This window comes from Poecilia mexicana, unplaced genomic scaffold (genome assembly GCF_051168715.1).
Source record: "Poecilia mexicana isolate PSO_F unplaced genomic scaffold, ASM5116871v1 scaffold_2, whole genome shotgun sequence".
NCBI lineage: Eukaryota > Metazoa > Chordata > Actinopteri > Cyprinodontiformes > Poeciliidae > Poecilia > Poecilia mexicana.
The window spans coordinates 20,626,755-20,633,130 of record NW_028263371.1 but is presented as its reverse complement, the minus strand read 5'-3'; positions in this window follow the sequence as shown (position 1 = coordinate 20,633,130).

Below are 6,376 nucleotides of genomic sequence, written 5' to 3'. Positions count from 1 at the left end.
AAGGGTAGTTTATTCGGTACCAGTTAGCCAAGCCTGAGAATGAAACTAAACTGAAAGTGTTTTTGTTAACCGCTAATGATTTTTCCCTCAGATGTCCAACGGAGGTCAAACAAAAATGTTGAAGGACAAACAAAGGATGAAGCATCTTTTAGGTCTACTGTCAAGTCTGCTGGATTACTTTAACTATGACGTTTTGTGATCTTGAAGCATCTTTTGCCCTAGGCATGTCCAACTCTGGCCTCTTGTCTCTACTCTAAGCAGGCAGGACACTGGACATGACTGGTGCAGAGGTTTTAAGGTTAGCACATAGAGCTAAGAAGAGCAAGGTTTTAAGCTAAAGGCTCTTTGGGAATCAACCTGAACTGATTTCTGTCTTTTTAAGATTTTCTCCTTCATGTGTTAAAATAAAGAACTGAGCTCATACTGCCTTCATGACAGACTATTAACCTAAAGCAGACCATCCTGAAGCTCACTAACCAGTAACAGCTACAGGAGGAAGCCTGATTTACTGCAGCTGGAGCCCATTTTCTTAAGGCGGACTGACGGTTTGGACACATTGGACTCAGCTGAGGTTCCTGCATGTGGAGAATCTTCCTGCATAATCCAGGTGAGTCTGCTGCTTCCCTTAGATAACCAGACATCAAATCAACAGGAAGAACATTTAAAATACCTAAATCTGAAGTCAGATGGTTCTGATCAGTGGGTTCAGCTGATCTGGGTCTGCTGTTTGATGTTTTATGTCTGTTAGGTTTAGGTTGCTGGTTTTCTATCAACTATATGCTTGGATGACTTCCTGGATGGAACGGTTTGGAGACTTTTTCCTGGTTCCTGATGTTGTTGATCAGAACCTCCTGGTGTCGGATGCTTGGATGGATAATAAATGTTCTGAACGCTTCCTGAGGTCCAGCCAGAGGAAAACAGTCAATGAGCGCTTCCTGTCTGAGTGAGTGACTCACTCATTCCCATAGAAACTGGGCCAAACCGTTTTCTGTAAACCGACCCAGATCAGGACCATTCATGCGTACTGGATTCTCTCTCTCTCTCTCTGTGTGTGTTTTGTGGAGCCTCGCACGTCCTCGCTCATCTCATTCGGTCGCCCACACCCTTTCATCTAGCAGAGAACGAGGGATGAGTCATCCGTTGTTCACTTAGAGTTTTATCCTCCGGTTCTGCTGTGGAGGGAAAAGTCCAGCTCACATCAGGGTCAGCAGGGACTTAGCATCGACTGTTTGGTCCAAATATTCCTTCATCCATCTAAATTATTCACATTAATTTGATTATAAATATGTTTGAACTGGTTCTATTGGTTGGTGTTTGTAAAGTTACACCGTCAAAAATTAACAGTAATTTGGATTATTTAGATGGAACCCCCAAGAGCAACATATGGGAGTTCATATTTTCACCATGTTATTTATCACAGCTCCAAACTAAATTTGTTAGATACTAAATAATTTGAAGTTAAATATTTTGCTAAATACTTAGCTCTAAGCTAAATATTTATTTCACAAGTTAAATATTGAGGCTAAGTATTAAGCTAGCTCAGAGCTAATCTGGTTAACAATGAGATAGCTCTAATACTTAGCTAAGTATTGGCTACACTAGCTAATACTTAGCTAATACTACCCTAACTAAACATGTAGTTGATCAACTAAATATTAAGATCTATACCTAATATTTTATTAGCAAGCTAAATGTTTAGTTTGGTGAAAAATATTTTTAACATATCAGCAAAATATTTAGCTCTGAACTAGCTAATTATTTAGCTAGCTCAGAGCTAAGTATTTAGCTAGCTAAGTAGTCCTTACAAATTTGGTTAAAAACTGCGATTAACAAATAAATCGCACAACTTTGAAAAATGAACCCTATGAGGTACTCTGACTTGCTCGTCTTCTCCAAACTTTGGCTAAGTCATCTATCTGAATAAATGACCATTAGTTTGGAGCGTCTACATGTTTGGTTGACCTGTTGACCCAATGAACTTTGGAGTCAGGAACCAGGAGCTCTGATCAGAGAAATGCCATTCTGTTGGGCTTCATATAAAACGTACTCTGGTTCTGGTAGCGAGTCAGATGGTGACGTTCACCACAAACACATTGGCTGCATGTTTCTACCAACCTTACTGTCTTCTGCTTCCTCTACAACTTGTGACTGATTTCTATCGGTGCTGATGACAAACCGCCAACACCTCTCCTTCCTGCTGCGGCGGCATGTCACAGGAAACCAACCCCGCGCCCCTCAAACTGAAACCAGCTCTGGAGTTTTGGGTTTCAGCTGGTTCTGATTCACCAAACTGTGAAGAGACTTTGACGAGACAGACCGGGCTCCTAGAAGTGGCGATAAACGCTGTAATAAACACTCATCCATGCAGAGCTGTGATGGTGTGGCTGCCTGAAGCTATGCTGAAGACGCCGGATTGAATTGCTAATGCGCCGCAGGGAGTGTGTGTGTGTGTGTGTGTGTGTGTGTGTGTGTGTGTGTGTGTGTGTGTGTGTGTGTGTGCTGCTGGCTGGCAGCGCTGCGAGGCTGTTTAGCGAGCGAGACGAGCAGCGCTGCCGATGAATATTTAACCAGAGAGAGGCAGAGCAGCCATCATTTATTGATGCTGCTGAAGGGGAAGATGAATGGGCTGTCTGTGTACACAGCCCTGGAAACCGCCGGCATCCAGGCGAGACTCGACCCGAGTCTGGATGTGCGGCAGGAAGCAGAGATTCTCTCTGTCATGGCGGGATTGTAGGAGAATAAAAGTGTTTGTCATTAGATCTTCTGGTGGAGCTTTTAAAAACTTCAGATTTATCGGCTTCTTCAGAGGTCATGGCGGCACTTTCTGCTCCATGTCTAGATCCGTTCAGGGTCATGGTGGCTCTAAAGGTTGGTTCACTTCCTGCTAACGCAAAATCCTCCAGCTGTGAACAAATTAAGAGAAAGTCTGGTAGTTCTGACCAAAAACCACCTAAAACAGACGCTTGAAGGAAGAAACCCTTTCTGGTGGAGCCTGTGGCTCCAATCCAAACAGTCCTGTTCAGTTTGAGTCAATCCAACTCCAGTCCGTTTGGCGAGAAAGTCTGGTTGATTTGGGGAGCTGTGAATGCTAAGCTAACTTTGGTCCTACAAACCTCGGTCTGGGTTTGGTTGAAGTGAACTCTGGTGCGGTTCAAACGCTAAGCGAACTGGAGATTGTTCCAGAAGCAGGAAGTGGTCTACAGCGCAGAGAATTCTGGGTAAATGCAACCAAACCACACATGCTAATCTACCATTAACTAGGACATCCAGTCTGTTGGTCTTTAGACAAAGAAAAAACAAATCCTCCAACCGCTAAAGCCTGACGCCACTATGTTTGTGCCAGTCTGTTCAGCTCAGTATCTTCACAAGTTTTTGTCGTTTAATGCAGTTTTTCTTGGTGCAGCGCCCCCACAGGCCAGGAGGGGAACAGTGCAGTGTGAATGCGAACTGCAGCAGCTGGAAATGGAACAAATGTTGAAATTTTGGTCCCAATCGAACCAAATCTACCAAACTATCAGACAGGAAGGTTTGATCTGAGGCTCCAAACTTCGCTTTCACATCAAGCACTTCTGGGGAAGGAGTCGTCAGCAGCCATGAACACCCAATCAAAAACAGACATGTAGGAATTACTGGTTTTAACTAGACCTGGTGAAGAAACCTGGATAAATGTGGTTTATATGTGGAATGAAAGCTTTTACAGCCAGGAGGGTTCAGGTGTGTCTGCTATGTTTATTTTATTTGAAGAACTTCAAATAAAATCTGGATTTTACTGGCTAATCTGGAGATTATTCTAGATCCAGCAGGTTTGTACCAAAAATCAATTTAGACGTATTTATAAATGCATGTTTATGTTGCGGTGAATCAGTCGTGTCTTAGAAGAAACGTCTCGGTTTAGTTCTGAAAGACGAGTCCAAGTACGGCGGTCGACCTCAGAAAAACGCGCTAACAAAAGAGAGGAGAAGAAAAAGGCTGATGCCGTGTGTGTGTGTGTGTCTGTGTGTGTGTTTCAGAGAGACGGTTTCAAGGCTCCCCTTCCCTTTCGCCCTCGCTGCCTCTCTTTGACACACACACACAGAAACACACACACTCGTTTTCACACTTCACCACCAGCACTTTCTCTCTGTGCGGATGCACGCTCGCTCGCCCAGCGCTGCACTCAGAAGGAGGAAGACGAGGAAATCAATTAGTGTTCCTCGTCTTCTCGCCTCCTCCTCTTCCTCACCCATCTCCCCTGACGATGAAGCGGCTTGCTCCGTTAAGCCTACGCTAAATCGTCTTAAAAAGCGCAGAAATTGATCAATATTCAGTACTTTTCTGACGTAACTTTAACCTAATGAATGATAAACTGCTGTTTTAATTAATCTCTCTTAAATTTAACTTTTGGGATTGAATTGAAATTAAGTGATTTTTGTGTTAAATTTATGTTAAAAGGTGCAGCAGTGCCCTCTAGTGGAGCGCAAAGGGAAAGTAAATATTCAGTTTATTCGTTGGGATGAGTGTGTTGGTGTGTGTGTGAGAGAGATTACACGAAAACCAACCAAAGAGAAAAATGTTCGCAAACTTCTCTCCGAAATAACGCTTTGAGCGCCACCTGCTGGACAAGACTCGGTATTACACTTTAAAAAAGGCCGGGATTTAAGATTCAGTAAACAATCAACATCCGTCAAGTTTAACTCTTCTTTTAACAAAGCAGTGGCTTAATGATGCTACAGCGCCCCCTAGCTGAGTAGCATCCAGAGGATTCTGTGTTTTCTGGAAGAGACGAGCCTGTGCAGCGACACACACACACACACACACACACACACACACACACACACACACACACACACACACACACACACACACAGAGGAAATCAGGACGGCGCTCTGCCTGTGAGAGGAAATTAGACCACCTCATTATTCAAATTAGCTGAGAGGAAAAGCGAGTCGCTTGCCTCGTTTACGCCTCAACAGATGGAGAGATCTGTCACTCTTCCTCTTCGTCTCCTCGTTCTGTCATCTCTCTGCTCCTCTCCGTTTATCCTGCTCGTTCCGGCAGGATTTCCCATCATGCATCACTTCCCTCACAATCAGCACTTGTTGCAAACCTTAACCTCCATCCTGATGGCAGCTGTCGACCTTCCTTCAGTGGATGGTAACGTGGTTCTGGTGTTGCCTTTGACCTCTGACCTTCAGTTCTATAAACTCAGTTGTATTGAGTGAATTCTGGTTGGATGTTTCACCAGGCTAATTCCTCCATTTCACGCTATCAGAATGTATGCTAGCACGTTTGATGAGATAGCTGAGCGGCTAGCCTGTTTCTTCTCCACCAGGGCGGCCATCACTGTCCTGTTAAGACGGGACAGACAGCGGCTTTCCCCCACTCAGTCGTTTCCTGAGCTACACAGAGCACGCGTAGGCATTGGTAAAAAATCCAGCGGCTCCTCTGGGCTGTAGCGCCTCTGGTGGCCTCTGAAGGAACTGCTGCAGTTTTTTGCATAAACTCAGTGATTGGAAGCCAAACTTGCGGCACAGCGAACCACCCAGCTGTCACTCAAACCACAGTAACCACGGCAACCATGCAGGAGGCAAATCTGAAAGGTGATAATCAGAGGGAGGGTGATTGTCATGGAAACGAGCCCTGACCTTTAACCTGACTCATTCCTCCACACACATTTACACACCAATCAGAGCAGGAGTGTGTGTGTTTCTGCTCTAACCTTGTCACACACCAAACAGCCTGCTGACACACACACACACCCTTCAGCAGTGATGTGTTACCACAGCGCCTCCTGCTGGTTGATGCTGTAATTCCTCCAGTTTTACACCAGGATGAAAAGAGTAAATTAAACTAAAAACATTTTAGATATTTAAATTCAAATTTAAATTAGAATTAAGAAATAATGGTTTATTAATATTGAAATATATTTAGAATATATTTTAAAAAAAAAACACCAGAAATATTCATTAATGTGATTTTTGTTGTCAAACTTCAAGAACCAGAACATCAGCTGAACTGAGGGTCCTGTTTCATGGTTCTGTAGAAAACAGAGGAAATGAACCGACTTTCAGCAGAACCGGGTTTGGATCATAGAATCAGAACCAAACTGCTGCTGCTCGACGTTACAAGGCAAAAATTTTACTTGGTTCTGGTGACCGATTAAAATTAGATTTGAGTAAATGTATTGATTTAACCCTTGAAATTCTGGATCAAACCTCTCAGTAATGCCAGGATTATTGTTATTGCTGATGGATCTTAATCTGACTCTGGATTAACTCCTGAATTACTGTTCTACATACTGGACAATATAGCTGACAAACATCATGATATAAACATCAGTCGATATTATTACCGATTAGTTTTTTAATCAGGCATACTGAATGTTTTCTGGCTCCA